Here is a 24,943-nt window from a genome sequence, read left to right as displayed (position 1 = left end):
AACCACCCTGCACAACTCATGAGTATCCTCAATCATGAGATTTCTGCAATTCAGTGATTATTGCCTTATAATACCCAGCAGAATCACAATCAACTTTGCCCTCATTGGGTCCCCTACCCCAATAGGTCCTAAGTATACAACATGTGTCCCTTACGGTTCCTAAGAATGCCTCCAACTCCTAAAATCCTTGTTTTGCCTAGCCTGCAGCTATCAAAATTCAATTTGGTGTACAAAGGAGGTAGTGGGCATTCAGCATTCAGTATGGATATAGCTGAAACAAGTAAGCCACTAATTTCCGGTTTTAGATGACACCATCAATTGTGAAGATTGCAAATAACTCAAAAGTTTTGACCCAATGTGCCACCATAGTTGGGCTGTCATCAACGTTGTACAATGACACCAAGTGTGGGAGCAACTTTCTATCTTGAGCTAGGAGCCATTCATTAATACTTACTCCATAATGTGTGATGACACCACTGCCCTTACTTAAGCAATTATATAACTATCATGTACTAACTAAAACTACTCAATAGTTTTAAAGTAGAAACAAAGGGAAATGGCTAACCAACCCACCCCTCTTTTTTTTTTTTTTTTGTTGATCAGCAACACAAAATTGATTCAATAGATTAAAAAAGAGGTACAACAAAGATTTGTGGGCACAAAAACCAAGCCCACCCAGAAACTATTCACTATTTACAGAATTGCCCAGAACATAGTGTCTTTGAGTTCTTTGCTTTGCCAAACCATCAGCCAAACTGTTAGCAGACCTCCTAATCAATCGTATTTGGATCATCATATCTTTAGAAATCTGCTTGAATCTCCTGAATTCATTCCTTAACTTCCATATGATTCCTTCCCTTTTTTCAACCAGCCCACAACTACCTTTGAATCACCTTCAGTGATCAGCTTAGTAATCCCCATTTCTTTAGTTTTCTCTACTCCATAGATTGCTGCCATTAATTCCAATCTCACCACATCTCCATGCTGAATAGGACCTGAGTACAAAGATAGAATGTTTCCATTTTCTTCCCTAATCACCCCACCTATACCCGATGGTCCAGGATTGCCCATACAACTACCATCAAAGTTTAATTTCTTCCACCCAACACATGTAGGAGACCAGGCCTCATGAACAATCTGTCTTCTAGACGAAGAACCCGCGATTATTCCCCACGATCTGAAAAAATCTTCAACCTTAAAGTCAGCAAAGAGCTTTAAAGTGCTCACCCAATGTGCTACTACCAACCAACCCCTCTTAGCCTATAAATACATGTAATATACTCTCTTTTTCACAACAGATAACAGAGTTGTGTTTTTTCTTCTTTTTGTTTTTTTATTTTTTTTAATAGGTAAAGTATAATTTCATTAAGCTAAGAGGCCGTACATGAGAATATGTACCAAAAGAAACCTTAACGGATTAACCCCCCCCCGGCAAAAAATAATAGTTCCCATAGATGTTGATTCCAGTAAAACGATAGGTGCTAATTCTTAGGTTAATTTTCTTCCATGTTCTTATCAGTGTTTTTAAAGCGCAAGGGCCAATTTGCGCCTAAGGCGCAAGGCGAGGCGCACGCCTTCTTAAAAAAGGCGCAAAATTACAAAAAGATAAACTAAAAAATCAAAAAAAAAGTCAGAAAATTCAAAAAAATGCCAAAAAATTTTAAAAAAAAATGCAAAAAAATAGTAAACATAATGTTAATAAAAAACATAAACTTAAATTTTAAAATAAATTATTTAAAAAAACCTATTATCTAAAATTAAAATACATAAACATAACATGTAAAGTGTATTCAAATGAAAATTTAAAAATAAAAGCAAACATATAAAGCATTTTCAAGCATGTTAAACCCACAATCTCTTTTTTTCCTTAATTGCATTGCTTCAAGTAATTAATGTGATGTAAAACATATTGCATTCTTGATTCTATGAGTCGCCTTTGTCCCATGCTCCTCGAAGCAAGCCCGAACAAGTCTATGTTAGGGTCTGAAATTCTTATTTCTCACATAAAAAATAATGATTTTATAACTTTCATTGCCTTTTAAGAAGATATTTTATTGCAATGAACGAATGAAGCTTCAGGACCCTAACATAGACTTGTTCGGGCTTGCCTCGAGGAGCGTGGTTGGAGATCTGGGGGCAGAGACCCCAGCCCAGCGGTTAGACTCAAAAAAAAAAGCAAAATGCGCAAATATTTATAAAGGCGCACGCCTGGGCTGAGGCGCAAGGCGCATCAGGCATGTGCCTTTTGAAAGGGGTGTGCCTAGGACCTGGGCAAGGCGCATACCCCAAAATGCGCCTCGCCTGTGCGCCTAGGGGCGCCTTTTAAATCACTGGTTCTTATATTATAGGATCATCCTACATTAGTTTCATATCAAAGCTAAATCATGCATTAGTTGCTCAACTCATCACAGAGTCACCCCTATCAAACCAACAAACAATATATTGTCTATCCAATCACTAAAAACGCTATAGATGCCAGAGAACCCCAACTTCAAAAGGTGCTAACAATTTTGAATCACAATCCCTTTACCAATGACATAGATTCAAACTCCCTCTAGGAAAATTGCAAGGCTATTTACGAAGGATAGCAAGCAAAGACTCCCATAACTTGACCACCCCACCTTAAATAAAATACTTGGGCCTAAAACATAAAAATAGGCAATCCTAGGTAGCCTAGTTCCCAAAAGAAGTTTTTTTTATGTTCCCAACAACATTGATAATTTCACAAGGGTTAAACACCATTTCATAGTAAACAACGTTGGATAAAGTAGATTTGGTTATCCTTATAATAATATAAAATTCTTCCATTACAACTATATCTAAAATTACCCAAGATGTAAAAATTAATTTAAAGGCCAATTTCATTCTTACAACCAAGGATGTAAGCCAACCTCTCCGTGTCAACTTCAATGTTAGGACAAATATTCCCGAGCATATTTTTTTATTAATAAGTAATTGTGGAGAATAAAAGAAAAAAAATAAGGCAAAGAAACAACATGATAGTTATTACTTTCTATTTTAAATTTCCTACCGGGTAATTCATACACTAATCCACAAGTTCGCAATTTTCTTAAATTGGCATAACAGCAAAATAGTATAGTATTTTAAAGCAACTAACAAATAAGAATGACAATTAGCAAATTAATAATTAGAATAATGCACGAAAAGAGCAATAATGTTAGTAGCAAATTACTAAAAATATTTGCAGCTTGCAGATAATGAAGAAGAAGAAGAAAAAGGGGAGGAATCCCCCGCTTCACATCGAGAAACTCTCCACAGACAGAAAGCGCGGGAGACCCCTTTCAAAGGAACGGAGGGCCCGTGGTTCCAGGAAAAACATCGAACAGAAGAAAAGAAGAAGAAGAAAGAAAGAAAGAAAGAAGAAAAGAATACCTGTAACGGTCAAAGCCCGCCTCGTCGACGGATCTTCACAGCGGGGTCTTGAACTGAAAACCCTCTTCGACCTCAGTCTTGCATAAGCTTTTAGAGAAAACCTAGCCCCCCCAGCCCGCTTATTTGTCCTAGCTCTTTGCAAATGAAAGACTTTTGGAGGGTTTCACACATCTACAAATTACAATATGTTAATATGTGATGAGGAGCATTGTTTAATGATGCACCCGCATCAGTTGGAAAGACTAAAAATGAGAAGAAGTGCCTTGTACGAGACCGGTTCCTTACGCAGCGCACCTCACAGGGACATCCCATCATATATCGGGAGAGATCGGCTTGAATAAGTGCAAGACCCGTTCGAACAGCCTTTAAAGCATTGCATAGTGTAGTACTCATGGGGAGATGTTCCCAAAATCCAATAGACCGGGATTTGCCTCAGAGGGCGTTGTGAGGTGCTTGTAAGAAGCAGATCACCCATTCGTCTTGCACAGTATTTGCAAATAAAAACTTTACATATATGGCATCCAGCCTCACATTGGAATATTTCCCTATACATATATATCTTAAACTCACATGGAGTTGTTTCCATGCTGCTACACACTCATGTCTTCACAAATTTCGTATAATTTTTACTTGAAAGAGAGTTTTATTTGCACTATTAAGCTTGCACGTAGTAATTCTAGATGGTGATAACGATAATAATAATGTATTCAAAAATTTATATATATATTTATTTTTTGTTTTTATATGCTTTTTGTTTTTTATTATTAATCGGATGCATATTGCAAAATCCAAATTTGATTACATAAACACCTTATCTAAATATGTGATAATTGGATCAAGTTGTGAAGTTTTAAATATCATTGACAGGTCTACCTGCTTGGTTAAATTAGAGTTATGCAATGATTTACGTCTAAAAATACAAATTAAGAAAGAAAAATTCAACTCTAAAAAAGAGTTGGGAGATTTCTGCTACCAGTTTAGAATGGCTCCTGAGATCCTCAACCTCCAGACCGGCCTATAGAAAAAATAAATTAAAGTCTTATAAGAAAAAGGAAGACAAGAAATATAAGAAATCAAAAAGATTTTCTAAAATAAGAAACACTTCCGCCCCAACCTGTTTCAAATGTGGGCAGAAAGGGCACTGTGCTAATAAATGTTTTAAAAATAAAAATTCCTCAAAGAAAATTAATGAATTAGGAGAAGCAGAAGAATAAGAAGTGTTACAAAGGGAATCCTCTACTTCCTCTGAATAATGTTGTGCCAATGGCATATGTACTTGTAAAGATGAAACAAATTCAGAAAATGAAGAGTTAGGGAAAATTAATGTATTAATCTTGAATGAAAAACATCTTCTAGAAATACTATATGAGATTATTGATGAGGAATCCAGAAAAAAAAAATATATGCTTATGGCCCTTCAAAGCAGAGATAAGGAAATGGCTAAAAGGTCATTCGATGAGAAAAATATAATTTCATATAGTGAGATTATTAAAAGAACCCAGGTAGAAAACTCTAGACCTCCTACCTTGCATGATCTACAAGAGGTCAATCAATTAAAAAAGGAAATAAAAACCCTAAAAATTAGGATTGATCATTTAGAAGCTGAAAGATTTTGGGTAGAACAATCAGAAAAATCATCAGAACAAGAACCCACTAAATTCATTGGAGATGGCGAAGAGTTTATATACTCCATAGAAGAAGTAAAGTACTAAAAGTGGTACTCAAGAATCACCATTATAATCAAGGATTTCAACCTCTCTGTGGTAGCCCTAATCGACTCAGGAGCAGACACCAATTGTATTAGAGAAGGCGTTGCACCTTCTAGATACTCTGAGAAAACCTCTCAATAGGTTAATGCCGCTGATGAGAGAAAACTAGGGATAAAATATAAGATCCCTGTTGCTCATTCCTGTAGCCAAGAAACTTGTCTAAAGTCCACTTTCCTTATGGTAAAAGACTTGAGGCAAGAGGTTATTTTGGGCGCTCCATTTTTAATATCCATCATTCCTTGCCAAATTGATCCATTAAGTATCACGGCAACTATATGAGAAATTTCCGTCACCTACAAATTATGCCAAAAACCATAGGCCTCCACGATTAACACTCTAAAAGAGAGTTTAAGAGGCAAAGTCAAATTTATCTCTGAATTGCAAACAGAGATAAAAGAAAAGCAACTCATTAAGTTGCTAAATGAACCAAAGACCCAGCTGGAAATTGAAAATTTCCAAACAAAAATAGAAAATGAGATATGCGCTGAAATCCTAGCGCATTTGGCATAGGAAAAAACACATGGCCAATCTTCCATATGAAAAAGGATTTAGCAAAGCTAAAATCCCAACAAAAGCCCGACCACTCCAAATGAATAACTGATTATTAGAAATTTGTAAAAAAGAAATCCAATAATTATTAGATAAAGGTCTAATTAGACCAAGTAAGTCTCCATGGAGTTGTCCAACATTCTATGTTGAGAATGCCGCAGAAATAGAAAGAGGAATTCCAAGGCTTGTAATAAACTATAAGCCATTAAATAGAGCCTTATGATGGATTAGGTACCCAATCCCTAATAAACAAGACTTAATAAATCGTTTATACGATGCAGAAATATTTTCCAAATTTGACCTAAAATCAAATTACTAGCTAATCATAATAGAAGAAAATGACAGATATAAAACCGCCTTTATAGTTCCTTTTGGGCATTATGAATGGAATGTTATGCCTTTTGGCTTAAAAAATGCCCCTTAAGAATTCCAAAGAATTATAAATGAGATTTTTACCCTGTACACTCAATTTATAATAGTGTACATCGATGATGTGTCGATCTATTCCTCATCTATAAAATCCCATTGGAAACATCTGAACATATTTCTAAGAATAATGAAGGATAATGGATTAGTAATATCAGCTAGAAAAATGAAACTCTTTCAAACAAAGATCAGATTTTTAGGATATCAAATTTCCAAGGGGAAAATCACACCAATACAAAGGGTAATAGATTTTGCAGATAAGATTCCCAATGGAATTAAGGAAAAAACCCAGCTCCAAAGATTTTTAGGTAGTCTAAGTTATGTAGCATACTACTATAAAGAGCTAGCTCATGATCGACAACTGCTTCAAAAGAGACTTAAGAAGAACCCCCTATAATGGAATAAGCAGTTTACTTAAACAGTGAAAAGAATCAAGCAAAGAGTAAAAACTCTTCCATGTCTCAACATTCCTCACCCAAAAATCCCTAAAATAGTAGAAACCAATGCTAGTGAATTAGGATATGGAGGAATCCTAAAACATAAAAGAAACTAGAAAGATGAAATTGTCTGATTTACTTTTGGAACCCGGAATGACACCCAGAAAAAAATATTCTACTATTAAAAAAATAAATGCTCAGCATAGTTCTTTGCATCACTAAATTTTCAAAGTGATTTGATAAATCAGCATTTTACTCTACAAATTGATTGCAAATCCGCCAAGGAAATTTTGGAAAAGGACGTCAAAAACTTGTTTCGAAACATATTTTTGCTAGATGGTAGGCTATTTTATCAGTATTTAATTTTGAAATTAAATATATTAAAGGATCTGAAAATACTCTACCAGACTTTCTAACCAGGGAAATCTTGCAAGGTTATCTAATTCAAGATGACCGACAGAAGGCCATGTCTTCCAATAAGTCATAATTCAAGGCATTCAAGAGGAACTAATGAGTTCAATCCGATATCTAATCAAACCGGATCAAGCTCAAGGACTAATCAGTCCAAGGATTAATAAGTCCCCCTTGTTATCTCCCTTAATTAGGGATCCATCCCCAGTCATGAATGAGGCTAATTCAAGCCAATATATTTCTAATTCATCGGAGTTCATTGTAACAATCTCTCATGAAGAAGCCTCCTCCGTCTCCTCTCACGTCAACTCGGAAGGAGCCCTACAGCAATTAGCCCTCTCAATCCTTGATGGGCATCATTTCATAGTCTGTGCGCAAAATAAATACCAAAATTTTTATGGAGAAATTCTCTTACATACCAGATCCGTAAGAATTCAGCATTATTTCAGGGATCCAAATAAGACAGAATTGGCTTATTCTAAGTTAGTAATAGCAAAATTCATGTCTTTGACAGCATGGGGTGACGCTAGCAAACCCAAATTCATCACCAAACCTATCTACATGAGACCCAAAATATTCAACTACTGGAACTATCAAGATGCATGGTATAAAGTCTTCTTGTTACAAAATTCCATTTTTAGACAATCATGGTTTATCAGATTTTCTGAAAATTTTCAAGGTTCATATCCTGATTAGGCATATGTTTGGTGGACCTCTTGGGGAGCCATAGAAGATATTTTCCCTCGCCAAGAGTTTATTGACAAATATAGAGTGTTTGGTAAGGGGAGATCATATCTAGAATTCGATCATGTTAAACAATTCAAATTCTTTAAAACATTTCGTCTCCCTTGGATTCTAAAATGGAGTTACCATCTTGATACTTTCTGGATGCCCCCATCCATTGACCGAATAATTGAAATTAAGTGGTGGGATAAATTCAATCTCATGGAGACCCTTAAGCCCGCTTCAGATGAAGATGACATTTTCTAGTCTATCTTTGAGTCATACATGGGCAAGCTCCAGAGTAAGTTTCCGGATCTGGACCCATTAGAACTTGAAGACATGTCCCTTCGAATGACCGAAATAATGAAAGAAAAAAGTAAAGGAATCTCGAAGGACATCGAGATAGAGAGTGTCCGATCTCTTAGCCCACACTAAGGTCACTCTTCAAGTCATTGATTGAAGATTCCATCTCATCTTGAACAGTAAAAGCTAAGACAGTTGGTCCTAATAGGAAAATATGAAGATAAGTTAGCAACCTAATAATTCAGATTGTGTGAAGGAAAAGTTAAAAGGCATCTCAATAATAAAAGCCTTAAAGATAAGAACAAATGAAATGGCTCCTCGTTGTCTCTCGCTCTCGAAGCTTCAACAACCTCTATATAAGGAGCTATTCTCTTTGATTAGAGTGTGCAAAAATTTCTGAAGTGCAGAAGTCTCCAAGTTCTCAGTGCTTTGTATTAATTTGAGTGCTTTTCTTTCCGAGTGATCTTAGAAGGGTGTTATTTGTGAGCTTTGTAATTTTGTAAGAAATTGTGTACTGTTGTATCATCGTTAAGAATCTATCTGTTTGATCTATATCTCTGTAAGTATCAATATTAAGAAATATTTCAATTTCTGTTTTCATTATATTGAAAAATATTTTCGATCGTTGTTCTCAATATGTTTTCTACATGACATACTTATCTCCATCGGCTCCATCCTTCACTATTCATATTGTTAACCCTTTTATCATATTGTTCATTGTTCATCTCCATATCATTATTCACTATTCATCTCTATATCACTATTCACTGTTCATCTCCCTATCATTATTCACTGTTATACATCGTTCTACTATTTTGGTATGTTATTATTCATGGGGAGCCATCATATATTAAGAATATCTCTTGTACGTATGTGTTAGTATTCATGGGGAGATGTTCCCAAAATCCAAAACACTGGGATTTGCCTAAGAGGTCGGTGTGAGGTGCTTGTAAGGAGCAGATCACCCTTTCGTCTTACACAGTATTTGCAAATAGAAACTTTACATATATGACATACAACCTCACATTGGGAATATTTCCCTATACATATATCTTAAACACACATGGAGTTGTTTCCATGCTACTGCATACTCATGTCTTCACAAATTTTGTATAATTTTTACTTGAAATAGACTTTTATTTGCACTATTAAGCTTGTACGTGGTAATTCTAGATGATGATAATGATAGTAATAATATATTCAAAAATTTATATAAATATATATTTATTTATTTTTATATGCTTTTTGCTTTTTATTATTAATCAGATGCATATTGCAAAATCCAAATTTGATTACATAAACACCTCATCTAAATATGTGATAATTGGATCGAGTTGTAAAGTTTCAAATATCATTGACAGGTCTACATGCTTGGTTGGATTCGTCTTTTTATAATATTTTATTTTTTGGTGTTTTTTGCTATTCATTTATCAAAAATGTAATATTTAAATGGAGGGAATTGAATAAGGCAAAAAGTAGTAGTTCAATTTACAATTTAAACCTCACAATTAAATAGAAACTAAATTAAAAATGAGTATTTTAGTCAAAAGAAAGTTCAACAATCTTATTTATATTTTTAATAGTAGTGTAAATATAGAATTATATGTGTGTTCAATTTTTTTAATATTTCTGTGTAAAAATAATTCCAATATGTCACACTTACTTTTTGTTTAATATGATAATTTGTTAATATTATACATGTGTCTGAATGATTTTTTACAACATTTATGTATTTTTATATTTCATTAATTTTATTATTTGTTTATGACATTAAATGTTAATACATTTGACCCAAAAGTTAATCTTTGCCAAATAGTAAAATAATTTAATTTTTGGTCAATTCTAAAGTATGTATTTCATTTTCATTATCAATAGAAATAATTCTTTTTATTACATTATTTTTTAATTTTATTAATAAAAGTATCATAAATGTGTCTGATTTTTTCTACATTTTTGTAATTTTCTACACTTATTTGTATTTTAAAAATGTTATTACCTAACTATGACTTCATAGGTTTATCAATTTGAATCAAATGGTTGAATTGCTTAGTCATCACTTGGATAAAGAATGTTTTTGTTTCTTAGTCAATTTTAAAATATATGGGTTTATGTTGTTAAAAATATTGACATAGATCTAATTAATGCCATTTATTGGTGAAAAATAACTTATATATAAGATTTAATAAGAGAAAATGGGAGTTAATACCTTTAAGTATAAGACTTATGAAAGGGGATTATATGAGGTGGAGAGTAATAATTGAAGTTACATTTTCAATTCTTACAATTAGATATGTAATAAATAGACAAATATGGACATTTTAATAGCCATCAAAAGTTGGAATTAAAATTGTAATAAAATGACCTTCATAGCTTTTATCAAACAAAGAAATAGAGGGTAATTTTAGTCCAAAAAAAACTTTTACTTTACATCCACACTTTTATATGTAGTATATATTTATACTAAGAGCCAATTTGGTTTGTGGAAAGATCAATATCAAAATCACCTATTTCTGAGCCTGTTTGGTTTAATCGAGAATAATTATTATCTTAGCATTTATCATTAATTTATGAATATTTTATTAACATATTAGTATTTTATTATTACTTTAATAATATTTTGTTAATACTTCATTATTCTATTATATTTTATTATTATTTATTAATATTCTATTGTTTTTGTTTTATTAATTTAAAACTAATTTGATATTATTTAATAATTAATACGTTAGTATTTTATTATTACTTTAATTATATTATATTATTATTTCATTTGTACTTACTTATTATTGAATAAATAATATATTTTCTTTTATTATTTATTTATTAATATTTTAATATACTACTATCATGTTATTAATATTCTACTAATATATTAATAATTATTTTAATTATTAATATATTCTCATTTTATTGTTATTATTATGTTCATAATATTTTATTAGTATTTTGTTATTTAATTATTAATGTTTTATTATTATTTCATGAACTATTTGTTAATATTGTATTATTATTTATTATTATGTTATTAATTTAACTATATTGTATTAATATTTTATTTATACTTTATTATTATATTTAATAATTAATATCTTTGTTTTTTATTATTAATTTATTATTATTATTATTATTTGACTAATATTTTGTTAATAACTTATTATTTGATTACTATTATTATTAGGGTAAAATACAAAAACCTCCCCTGAAGTTTCTGACAATCATAAAATCCTCCCCTATAGTTTCACTTTAACAAAAACCTCCCTTTTATTTTTGAAAAATTCAACAAAAACCTCCCTTCCGTCAATGACCAAGATGGAAAACGTTAAAGAGATGATATTTTTTTTTCAAAATACCTATTTTACCCTTTTATGAATTAATGTGTATTTGATCCTCGAACATTGTTCATCTTCTTCAACTGCTTCTCCATTAAAGTGTTGGGTTTTGCCCTTCTTCGACGGAGGTAAATCTGTTGCGCCCATTGCTTCCACGACTGTGCCCGTCTACAAAAACAATAGAAACAAACAAAGGAAAATAATTATAGAGAAACCTTTCTTCTTCTTCTTCTTCAGTAAGGGCAGGAACACGAACATAAACCTTACCAAGAAGCTTGAGCGGAAAGAGAAATTACGAAAAATCTTTAATAAGTTGAGTAAAGTTTTTAGATCTTAATATCTTATCAATTGGAATTGGAACATATGTGCTTCAAAACTATCGTTTGCTATTGTAGAGTTCTACTTTGCAAAAAAATGAGAAGACACTTTCCATGAATTTCTAGGATGCCCAAATCTCAAGGCATAGAGCTTGCTTTAATGTAGGGAAACTCAAAACAAAGACCATATCAACCCCAACCCACAATACCATAAATTGTTCGAAAGTCTCCAGATTTTGAGCATCAAAACCATAGAAACCAGTACAACTGCCACATCCCTCTTGTCTTATAGAAACAAAATATTTATCGAACAATATATCCTTATAATACGAATCCAATTTCTTAAGCTCCTTATGCTTTTGGGATTAAATGGTTAGGAGTCAAGGTTCTATTTCAAATCCACTATTCATGACAGTTCCTAGTGTCTAAATCATTCACCTGTAAAAGCCAGTAATGTTTAAATAGAAGACCCACATGACCTAAAAATTTATCTACAACACTAGAGAGTGGTTATTGAGGTCAAGAGGTAAACATAGGTCAAGCCTCTACAACGTTGGAATTTTTCCTGACTAACGAAGAAGAGCTAGGGTTTTTCCTAAATAGGTTTTTCCCTTTGCTTTGCTTTTCCCATGTCCACGTTGGAGTGGCAACCAAACTTTTTCACTTTCTTTTTTTATTTTTCATTTGAAAACAAAAATGAGAAAATAGGATAAAAGGACAAGGGCAGCCACACCTTATAATAACTTCACACATGTGAGATCTCAAGTTCGTGCATGCATGACGTGTAAAAACTTGAATGGAAGTGCACCTCATCATACACGAAAAACAAGTGCAGGAGATCCGAGCTCGGGATAGGGAGGTAGATCTTGCCTACTTTATAGTTGGATAAATGGAAATGATAGTCAGTCTCAGTAGGACCAGGAAAATCATTAACGTATGAAAGGGTAAAATAGGTATTTAAAAAGATTTGATCATGGGTTTAACATTTTCCATCATGATTATTGACGGAAGGGAGGTTTTTTGTCATTTTTTTTTTAAAAATAGCAGGGAGGTTTTTGCTAAAGTGAAACTATAGGGGAGGTTTTATGATTGCCAGAAAGTTTAGGGGAGGTTTTTGTATTTTACCCTTATTATTGTTGTTGTTGTTGTTATTTTAATAATATTAGGTTTTTTTTTTCACGAGTTCTTTACTTCTTGACAAACTCTTGATGAGAATCCTATTCCCTAGGGGGAGCTTGGAATGGCCATTCCCCCATATGGGAGAACCCAATCCCTCAAGAATGGGAATCGAAATCCCATTTCAACCAAATAAATAGTTGGACCATTCCGTTTCCGATTCCACACATATTCCAAGGAACCAAATGAACCCTAAAATTAAGAGGACCCATGGGATGCATAGGGTTTATGAGAAAAATTTAGAAGGAGCTCTATGACTTTTCCAATTAAGTGGTGTTAATTGAAAGGCATATTCGTTTACTCTAATCTACAATCTTTGTAAAGCAACCATCCTCTGACAAAAAAAATTATGATTTTTTGTTTTTTCTGAATGCAGAGAATATTGTTCTAAATTCTGAATGTTGAGTTATGGTAAATGATAACTAACAATTTCACCCTTGAGAGTATTGATGGTGTATCTAAGTGTGCAACATCTTTAGTAAGCTTCCTTGTGCTTAATTGGTATAGAAAGCTAGGATGCTGTATATGATCAAGTGGTAGCTTTATTGACTAGTTGTGTGTAATTTAATGTGAGAAAGACTAAAAAAGAGAAGAAAACACACCTAGAGTCCTAGTCATATGATTAGAGATTTCAGAGTCAATAATCCAGTGTGAGGGTTTGGATGCTAAGCAAACCATACCTAAATGTGCAAGAGTAGTTGTGTTATGCTGAGAGGATGTCTGAAGAAACTTCTCATACTCCTCACGTGAGACACTTACCATTTCCTTCCCAAAAGCACTTATAGATGTGGAGGGTCTTTGATTAGTTTGCTGGTTCTCACTAACTATACCACCACCACTAGTCACAGCATGATTAGCCCAAGTGTTGGGTGGACCATGTAAGTCATAACATATATAAGTTAACAGTATGTCCCTCTAATCCACAATATATGCACCTCCTAGGACTAGTACTCCGTCCTCTACCATGACCTCTCCCTGAATCTTGACCTCCACTACGACCACCAATATGATTGAACATATGACCACCTCGAGCCCTTGGAAAAACACGACCACCTCCACCACCTCTATTTCCATGACCTCCCCTTCTCGCCACCACAAAATCAGACTTGTCCAAGAGAGTAGAATGCTCCATAGGTTCAATAGAAATCCTCCGGAGACAAGCAAACACCTCCTCAAGAGAGGGGAGAGTAGATCCACTTAATATTTGTGCTCAAACAGTTTCATATTCAGATTTTAAACCCACAAAAAACTTTGCTACATCAAGTTGTTCTCATTCTTGCTATTGAAATTTAACATCCGAAGTCAAAGGGTGATATACATTAAGCTCATTACAGATGTTTCTGATGCTTGCATAGTACTCTTCTAGACTTTAATTTCCTTACTTTAGGTTAAAGTACTCCTGATAAAGTTGGTACATTTTAGTAGTGTTATCTTGGCCAGAATAAAATTTCTTAGCATGATCTCAGATCTCCTTAGTTGTATTCAAGAACATAAAGTTCACACTAATTTTAGACTCCATGCTATTCCACAACTAGGTCATAATTTGTGCCTCATCTTATTCCCACTCACTAAACCCTGGCGAGTCAGAAAGGGGTTTCTCCTCCTTTACATGTTTCACCTTCTTCTTGGATCTCAATAACACTTTCACTAATTTAGCCATGACACATAGTTCTCACCATTTAATTTGATAGAGGTCATTTGAACATTCAGGTAATCAGGGGAAATCATAACACTAATCTTATTATCATTACTCCAATTGTTGCCATTATAACAAAATCACCACACACACAAAAAAAAAAGTTCAACTATAAGAGATAAAAGTCACTCTTCACCATTCAACACTACACCACACGCCACACAATAAAACATTATTGTTACGATACTGCTACTTCCATAGGTTCAGCCCCAGAAAACCCTATTGTTACCACACATATTCAGACATAAATGAAGAGAAAAACAATCTATATGCATACCTATCAATTAGCATTGCCACATGGATGAAATCTTGTCCAAAAGAGAGAGAACACACCACACTATTAGTCGACTAGAGGGTTTTGTTCACGCTTGTCCACAACTAGCCCTATTTGAGTCATCGATTAGAGGGTTTCTAGCAAACCACCATAACAACCACCACCACAGTAACCAGAGGCATATTTATCTCCAAGAAGGAAAAACGACCACTCTTTTTTTGGTCCCTTATCGATCCTCCAATTAGTTTGGGAGTTATTTCAAAAAGAAGTTCTGACATGGCAATCCAAAAAGGAAAGAAAGAATAAAAAATTGAGTTATAGACTGATTTTCTAGTGTTCTAATACCATATGAATGATACGATTAACACTAGTTTAGTCCTAGGTCTAAGTAAGAAGGAAAGAAGAAGAGAAAGAAAATAAGAGAAGAATAAAGGATTTGGTCTAAGAAGAGGAAAATTCACTCTCTCAACTGACCCACCTTATATTTATACTCTTTGCATTAGACTACAAAAGACAAATCTATAAGACACACAACTTAAGCTTAGACAAAATAGACAATTCATCCTTAATTAAATTGAAAAATAACCAAACTACCCTTGCATTGTCAATTATTACAGAAATATTGGAGATGTACATTTGTCTAAAAGATTGGTTGGATGCAAAAAAATAAGGTGCAAGATAAAAGAGGACATGGCGCATCATCTAATGTATCACCATAAAAAGAAGGAAGTGGAACTTGAAGTTGAAGATTTTTTTTTTTAGATTATTGTACATTTTGAGATTTTCAATTTTATTTGTTACTTGTAATTTTCTTCAAAATTCTATTGTAAATTGTAAATTTTTTATTTTAAATTTATTACAGTATTTTCTTTTCAATAATTGTAATTTTATTTTATTTTTCAATTTCATTACAATTTTAGTTTTTTTTTCATTTCCATTTAATCATTTTCATTATTTTTCATAATTCTATGATTTTATCTTAGATTAAAATAAGAAAACGAACCAGCTCGAAAGATTGTTGGGAGAATCCCAACTCGAAAGATTGTAGGTGAACGCGGCACGGCCTTCTACACGACTACACACCAATGGAATAAAAAAACATCCGACCTGCCGGATTCGAACCAGCGACCTAAGGATGTCTGACGGCTTTCACCAACTACAGTCCTCCGCTCTGCCAACTGAGCTAAGGTCGGACAACTGACGATAGTGCAAAACAATTTTAATTTATGAGTTATATTTTATGAAGCTGATTCCATACAATTAGCTCTTTCACCCCCTATAAACCACATCCTGCATTCCCCTACTTTGGGCCTAGTAAATTCTGATCTGGGCTGATTGGTACTTCTCCCTATTTCCTTTTGGTTTTACTTTATTGGGTGGTTCACCAATCAAATGCAGAAAAGTCTGCTTTTGTCCCTTCTGATTCCACACAATAGAGTTCAAATCTGCGCCCCACTCGGTTTCGCCCCACAAATGCCCCACATGCGCTATATGCGCCACCTGTCCCTTCACGCGGTTCCACTATTAACGCGTGCGAGAATAACGAAACGTCCGTTACTCCCCCAAAGACCATTTCATTCGAAAGATTAGGGTATCTCAAAACCCTCTTCCCACCTCCTCCCTCTCGAGTGCCTGACCCCGAGTCCTTCTCCTTCATTCCGAGTTCCCTTCTCCTTCTCCGGCACCGGCGACCTACAAGGACAACCGGCGGCAATCTCCAACCAACCTTTTCATCTCATTTTTTATTTTTTCTGATATTTTCGTTTTCCAAAAATAAAAAAAAACCGGCGGCAGAGTTATCTTCTCCTTCTCCGGCACCGGCAACCTACATCTGTGGGAAAAGTTACAGAAGATTGAGGTTTCACCCTTCTTGAGGGATGGACTGTGGTGGAGTGGAAAGAGTGCAGGAACAGGATGATCACTGTGAATCCTTCTACTTGGCGATGGTGAAGGATCAGCTGGTCTCAGATCAGGTGGGGGGAGTTTCGGGGAACCCTATTCCACCTGGAGTGGAAGCATTTGCTTTGTTGGTTGCTTTGGATAGTGCTTTAACAGTTGACTACCTAGAAAGTACAGGTTTCTCCTCGGCAAATGTATGTGTTTTATCACTTTATGTTGTTCGGATGAAAAGACTGTTTTCCGCTTATTCTCCTCTTGTAAGGCTACACAAATTATTTGGAAATTCTACTCCTCTCTATTTGGGCAAAGAGTGTTTCAGCCAAGGTCAACAGCAGGAATTTTTTTCTTCTTGGCCAAGATTTGCAGGAAGCAGGAAAGCAAGGATAGTTTGGAGCTGCATCCCCTTTGGTATGTGTTAGGTGTCTTGTGGAATGAAAAAAATAAAAGGCTTTTTGAAGACAAAGCTAAAAGTACTGAAACTCTGGTGGGGAAGCTGGTAGCGGATTGGGTTTGGGTGCTCCAAGATTTTGATCAAGCCAATAGATCAGGTTTGGGGGAGAAGGAGAAGGGAACTCGGAATGAGAGAGGACTCGGGGTCAGGCACTCGAGAGGGAGGAGGTGGGAAGAGGGTTTTGAGATACCCTAATCTCATGGCCACCTCGGACCAATATCCCATTGGTTGTGAAGTGAGAAATGTAACAGTTGTCTATGGTAGTTCTGAGGGAGTTGATGACTGAAATTACAGTCCAGGAGAAGGTTCTTCAGGGTGATATCTTCAAAGGTGTAGAGGCGTTGTGAAGAGCCTTGTTCTTTTATATATATAGATATGTGCTGGTCCTCTTTGCTTTCATGATTAGTTGCTGCTGCTGCTTCTATGAAGCTGATAGCTCTATCAGATACCCATCTTGGGGAAATCAGCTGATGCTCGTAATGCCCCTCCATGAAAAAATGTTGTAAAAAACCAGACATCTAAGTGGTAATCCATCCAAATCATTCATGGATTAATTCTGAAAACCAGAAGCTTAAAGAAGATGAATATTTCTAAAAAAATATGAACAGAGAGATACAACAGAATCGATTATTTTGAATACGACTACCAAGAGATTTCCGCCGCCGGTTGCCGGAAGATGCAGGGGACGACTTATCATGTAAGACCCTCCGTCGAGAAGAACTTCTACTCCCCCAAGATCAGCGATCCCTGCCTGACAACAGCTCCCCTCCAGTTTGAGCCTGGAAAGCGTCAGAAACCGACCCGAGGAGGGCGTCCGTGCTGTCGGTTTTTCCTGTGGGATCCGCTCCGTAGTCCGTTGCGTGATAAACTTGTGAACTTGATGACATCTGCATCTGCATCTGCATCACCAGGTGCATTAATGATTCAGCTTCCTAACACCCACTAGAAAGCATAAACGCAACTACTGAATCCATCATCACGAGAACCGGTACCAAGAAGAAATTTTCCAAAAACAGAAGAAAACTCTTTCAATTTGATTATTAAGAAATGACAGAATGGACACTACCCCACCATCATCATTTCTGTCACTAATCACCAAACCTCACCAAAATTGATGTGCGGTGACCCAACCCAGCACATTTGAGGCCGGAGGCCCAACCCATGAGCGCCATATCAGGGAACGAGATTCGTACGGAGCCAACCGCGATGCGCTCACATGACCCTATCAAATCCACCGCAGGCCCTCATACGGCTCTCATCTCAGGCGTTCATCTCCACCTACCTCCAAGCAGTTCAAGTATAAATAGGGGTACCCCCCTCCAGGTAAAGGGGTTGCAGAAACACAAGACCTACAACTGTTGTCACAATAGCTATTGTAGTAATTGCTATCGCGACTTTAATCTAGAACTATCTACCAGGATTCTGTCTTGGTACTCTCCTTTCATACCCTGTACTAACTTGACCGTCAGAGACTCTGCCTTGGGTTCTCACCCGGGGCCTTTGACGAGTTTCTGCCTTGCAGCACTTTGGCCATCTACCCTCGGCTTCTATCGTACTCGGGGTCCACCCCGCCTTGGCCTCAGCAGTGACCTCTCCGAGTCCTTAAAGCCTTCGGCCAACCTTCGGAGTCCAGGGCAAAATTACTTTGTTGTCCTCAGCCATTCTGAGCACCAACAATTGGCGCCATCTATGGGAATGAAACTAATACGTTCCCTGAAAGAACTATAGCAAGTTAACAAGTCCGCAAGCTCCGACCAATCAACATGGTACAAAGAGAGAGAAATACGCAAAATCTTGTCACCAGTGAACTGTTCCTAGCCGTGCTCGATCGCCTGGAATATTTGACACAGGGAGTCGAGCAAAACTTCCCCTAGGCAGGAGGTTGCCCCCAAGGTGACTGCCCCGCCGGGGAGTCAACACAGCTGGGCCAGTGCGGGTCCACCACCTAGTCGGCACCTAGCTCAGCCACGCGGAGCGGGCCGAGCCCTTAGAGCCAACCGCAATGCGCTCACATGACCCTGCCAAACCCGCTGCAGGCCCTCGTATGGCTCCCATCTCAGGCGTTCATCTCCACCTATCTCTAGGCAGCTCAAGTAGAAATAGGGGTACCCCCCTCTAGGTAAAGGGGTTACAAAAGCACAAGGCCTACAACTGTTGTCATAATAGCTACTGTAGTAAATGCTATTGCAACTTTAATCTAGAACTATCTACTGGGATTCTGTCTTGGTACTCTCCCTTCATACCCTGTACAAACTTAACCGTTGGAGACATTGCCTCGGGTTCTCACCCGGGGCCTCTGACGAGTTTCTGCCTTGCAGCACTTTGGCCATCTACCCTTGGCTTCTATCATACTTGGGGTCCACCCCGTCTCGGCCTCAGCAACGATCTCTCTGAGTCCTCAAAGCCTTCGGCCAGCCTTCAGAGTCTAGGGGCAAAATTACTTTATTGTCCTCGACCATTCCGAGCATCAACAATTGGTGCCATCTGTGGGAACGACACTAATACGTTCCCCGAAAGAACTATAGCAAGTTAACAGGCCCCCAAGCTCCGACCAATCAACATGGTACGAAGAACAAGAAATACGCAAAATCTTGTCACCAGTGAACAGTTCCTAGCCATGCTCAACTGCCTGGAATATTTGACACAGCGAGTCGAGCAGAACTTCCCCTAGGCAGGAGGTCGCCCCCAAGGTGACTGCCCCATCGAGGAGTCAACACAATCGGGCTGACGCGAGTCCACCACCTAGTTGACCCACAGCCTCGGCCACGCGGAGCGGGCTGAGCCCTCAGAGTTTGGCAGCAGTCGCCTAGCCGACCCACGCTCCAGCACTTTTAAACCTTCCAGCCGACGAGAGGAGGATCCAGAGCGATTTGAGGATAGCCGTCAACCCTCCGAGCATCATCATCGACACCAAAGGGCCAATCCGAGGGACGAAGGTGGGCGCCGCAATCGCCCCAACGCCCATTTCAGGGCCGAGGGTCGGCGTCGAGTCTCTTCCCCTCACGTCTCGGACCTTCGGAACTTCCTTAACGACTATTATGCTAAATGCAAAGCATGCGGTCTAAATTCCAAGCACTCCAGAGTTCCAAGCACTCCAGAGTCCGTGCCGAGTACCATCGTGCTCGTGAAGACCAGGATGGCACGCAGGCCATGCCCGACTCCATGTCCACCGAACTCCGAGCCGAGCTTGGAGCTGTCAAAGCTGAGCTTAAACAGAAGAAGCAGGGCCGAACCGACACCTTAGCCGGACAAAGTTCCTGCTAAGGGAGAATGGATGCCTTTTCCCCTGATATCATTGCCAGGCCTCTACCCCCGAACATCAAGGCTCCTGCCTTGGAGATGTACAACGGGAACTCTGACCCAGACGACCACTTGGAAAGCTTTAGGGCACTCATGATCCTATATGGGTACTCCGACGCCCTGACGTGTCGAACTTTCCAAGCAACCTTCAAGGGAGCCACTCGACGGTGGTTCTCAAGCCTCCCACCTCGGTCCATCAACTTGTGGGAGCAATTTTCCAGCATGTTCCTCGCGCACTTCATCAGCAACCAGTGCCCTCAGAAGAGTGTCGTCTCGCTGATGACTGTCAAGCAGAAGTGAGGGGAAAGCTTGCAGTCATACATTGACCATTTCAAGAAAGAAGAACTTGAGGTCTGCAACCTCGACCCCCTGGTCTCCATGTATGCCGCTATCAGCGGGCTCATCCCCGGCTCTGCCCTCAAATGCTCCGTGGTCAAAATCCAACCAAAGACGAATCTAGAGTTCATAGAAAGGGCCTAGAAGTATATTACGATTGAAGAGGCCTCGACCACGGAGGCCCATGAGAGGGACGCGGAAGCCTCGGGAAGAAGGGAAAAAATGGGGACCAGGGCCACAATAACAACAACAATAGAAAGCCTTTGGCCCCAACCTTGGCTTATAATCAATATACGCCACTCAACTCAACCCGCACGTAGATCTTGATGCAGATCAGGCAGGAGAAATTTATGAAGTGGCCCAAAAAGTTGAAGAAGAACCCCCGTCGGGGGAATCCTAAAAAATATTATACAAGTTCTACCAAGGTATCGACCATGACACCGAGGACTGCTATGATCTAAAAAAATGAGACAGAGTCTCTCATTCGTTGGGGCCACCTCAAGCAGTACGTCAGAGTCGAGGCTGGCGCCTCGTCCTCTCAGTAACAGCAGCAACAACACCAACAAGTAGTAGGCGTCATCGACATCATAGTGGGAGGCACAACCTCGGGTGGAGCCTTGGCTTCGGCTCGCAATGCCAACGCCAGGCGGCTAAACATTCAGGGGCCGGCCCCCAAGAAGCAGAAGCAAGAATCCCTCTCCTTCATGGATGAGGACATGAAGGGGGTAGTAGTCCCCCATGACGACGCTTGGTGGTTTTGACCGTCATTGCGAACTTCGTAGTCAAAAGGATCCTTGTTCATAGTGGCTCCTCAACCGACATCCTTTTCTACAAAGCTTTTGAAAAGATGAAGATAACTCTAGAGCGCCTCCAACCAGTAGATGCTCCACTAGTCGACTTCTCCGGCAGCATTGTCACACCAGAGGGCAAGATTTCCCTACCAGTTACAGTAGGGATGGAGTCCCAGCAGGTGACAAGGATGACAGAGTTCCTGATCGTGAAGATTGACTCACCCTATAATGCCATCATGGGGAGGCCAACCCTTCATGCACTCCGGGCAGCCATTTCTTCCTACCACCTTGCCTTGAAGTTCTCTACCGAGTGTGGCATCGGGGTCATTCGTGGGGACCAGCATGTCGTCCGTCAGTGCTATGTGGCAGCGCTGAAGGGCAAGAATAAAGAAGCTCTGTGATGTGCGCATAATTTACATATAAATTCTGGTGTTTATGCATGGTTTTGATGCTGGTTTGTGTTAATTCTTACCCCAATTGAGCTTGATTTCAGGAAATTGTCAAAGAGGACAAGTCTAGGGAAAAAGAGCATAAAACCATGCTAAAGGAGGCCAAATTGAAGGTGATACAACCCAGCTGGGAGCAAGGCCCATCCGAAAGGTCAAAGGAGGTCTATTCGGCCCTTAAAGCCCATGCAACACTCTTTGGGAGAGCCCAAAGAGAGAGCCCAGCCGCAGCCTTCCAAGGGAGCCTATTCGGCCCGGCAAGGAGGAGTCCCATTTGCAGATCAAGAGCAGCCCAAATTGCAGGCCAAGAGAAGCTAGGGGCAGCAACTTCTAGAAGGTTCAAGAGAGGCTAAAGGCACCAAACTTTCTAGATGAGAAAAAGGAGCTGAAGAGAAAGCTATAAAAGGAGAAGAGGAAGAGGGGAAAAGGGGTCAAAAACCTTTTGGGGCGAATCCCTTTTGGGGAGAAGAGAAAGATAGACGCAAGAGAGGAGAAGAAAGGAGAAGATTCAAGAATATTCAAGAGAAGAAGAAGCTGATTTCGAATATGGAGAAGAAGCCATGGGAAGATATCAATCTAGGTTGTCTTCTTCCTTGATTTCTGCACAAGTGGTAATCGAATTCAGCTAGGGCTTTCATGTTTATTTTCTCCATTAATTCAATCTTTCTTGTTGTAATTGAATGATGTTTCATGTAATTTCAGATATGTAATTAGTTCTCTAGGGTTATTCGAATGGATTAGATTCAATTTTGATGTTTCTTGATTAGAAATTTAATTGTTAGAACTGCTAGCCGAATTGATCTTAATCTTTGTAATGTTTGAATTGCTTGAGAAAGAATTTAGGCAATCTGAATTTTGTTTGGCCGAACTGTTCTTCTTTCTTGGAGTTTTTAGATTGCTTGAGAAAGAGTCTAGAAATTCGGATATACTAATCAAGAACCAAATTGAGTGCACGATTAGAAATAACTTGCACAATTCGGTTGGTGATCATTCAATCTGAAATGATGCCCTATAATTTATAGATCTTAATGCATACATGTGGATTAGATTCTTGCTAGAGATAGAAGAATCATCACTCATGCATTTCCCAAACCAAGGCTGAATCCTAATCTAATCGAATGACCTAGAGATCTAATTGCTGAATCAATTCTGTGCATAGTTAGTTTGTCTTCTCAATTTGCTTGCAAGGTGTTTAATCCAACATGTTAGAGGTAGTTTGCTAGTTAGGATTTTAGTTTTGCATTAGATTTGCAATTCGACTAATCAGATAAGAGTTAGCTGATATACTACTAGTAGTTGCTGCATAAGTCCTCGTGGGAAACAACACTCTATTCATCACTCTATTACTTGTGCGGCTAGTGCACTTGCTAGTGTAGCAAATACGCATCAAGTTTTTGGCGCCGTTGCCGGGGACTTATTGCAACAATATTAGGAATTATTAGCCACTATTAATATGATCTCTAACTTTATGCATTGAAGTACAGATTTGAGTGCATTAACCTCTATTGTATACATTACTTTCATTATTGAAATCAGAATTCAGATCTAAGCATACAGAGAGAAAAAACTAATATAATTGTTCTAGTTCAGTAGTGTAGCCGATAGATGTAGTTCTAGTTCTATACATTACAGTATCTGCACACACTCACCTACATTACTGATTTCTTTCCTCTTGCCGAATGCTTCTAGTTTAGGATTGCTGTTTTCTTGTTTCTGTAGAATGTAGCTCCTTGATTCTAATGCTGATTGGATAGATTTCTGACTTGATTCAATAGTATAGAATGTAGTTTTTGTAGAACATAGGTTGCAGATTTCATTTCAGACTTGACAGATTTCTGACTTGATATATTTCTGATTAGTAATAGGATTCAATTCTGTATATAGTAACCTTCATTTCTGATTGCTGATTTGCTTAGTTTTTGGTTGTTGAATTTTTGTAGATACCTTATAAAAATGGTGTAGTTCAGATCTGTATATATTAACTATCACTGCTGAAATTAGAAATCAGATCTGAGCACACAGAAAAAAAAATATAATAACTGTTCTAGCTGATTTCAGTTCTGTACATCTTAAAAAAAATCTAATACCTTCATTGCTGATATTCAGATCTGTGTATTAATCTTCATTGCTGAAATCAAATTTTTTTTCCTTCTTTTGGCCAACTGTATATATATTAGGCTGCTAGCCTTGTCCAATCCTGTATATCAACTCGGTAGGGTGTAGTTTTCCTGATTTAAGAAGGTACTTCTCTGATTTCAATTTTGCATATCAGATTTCAGATTTGTCTATTCTTGTTCTTGAAACTTTTCTTTTCAAATGGCATTCAGTCTTTGCCTTGTAAATTGCTACTATTAGGATTGCTATTTGTTTAATTATTTACATTTCTGATTTAAGTACATTAGTCTTTTTCTTGCTTTGACTTGTACAGTATATGACAAGCAGACCTGAACCGGAGGAAGTCCCTTACGACCCAGAGATTGAAAGAACCCTCCGCATCCGCTTAAGAGTTGCTAGACAAGTTAGAGCTGAAATTGAAGAGATGGCCGAACCAAGGACTATGATGGACTATGCCAAATCAACCCTAACCGGAGTTGCTTCAAGCATTGTAAGACCAGCCATTGCTGCTAATAATTTTGAGATCAAACCAGCCATAATTCAGATGATCCAAAACACAATTCAATTTTGTGGGATGGCTCATGAAGATCCAAACTCTCACATAGCCAATTTCTTGGAGATTTGTGACACATTCAAGCATAATGGGGTGAGTGATGATGCTATTAGGCTGAGGTTATTCCCATTTTCATTGAAAGACAAGGCCAGGGCTTGGCTGAATTCATTACCGGCCAGATCTAAAGCCACTTGGGATGAGATGGCTAGCCGATTCCTCTCCAAATACTTTCCTCCATCCAAGACAGCA

General features: G+C 37.7%; 1 non-coding gene across 1 annotated transcript; it reads right to left on the bottom strand.

The window, feature by feature from the left end:
• Positions 1–15,904: 15,904 nt before the first annotated feature.
• TRNAY-GUA (transfer RNA tyrosine (anticodon GUA)) lies at positions 15,905–15,996 on the bottom strand. Its single transcript is given in 2 exon segments — positions 15,905–15,940; positions 15,960–15,996. It is a non-coding gene; the product is annotated as a tRNA-Tyr (tRNA).
• Positions 15,997–24,943: the final 8,947 nt, after the last annotated feature.

Source organism: Nelumbo nucifera, chromosome 1 (assembly GCF_055504915.1).
Source record: "Nelumbo nucifera cultivar China Antique chromosome 1, China Antique-T2T, whole genome shotgun sequence".
Lineage (NCBI taxonomy): Eukaryota > Viridiplantae > Streptophyta > Magnoliopsida > Proteales > Nelumbonaceae > Nelumbo > Nelumbo nucifera.
This window is presented reverse-complemented; position numbering and strand designations above follow the sequence as displayed.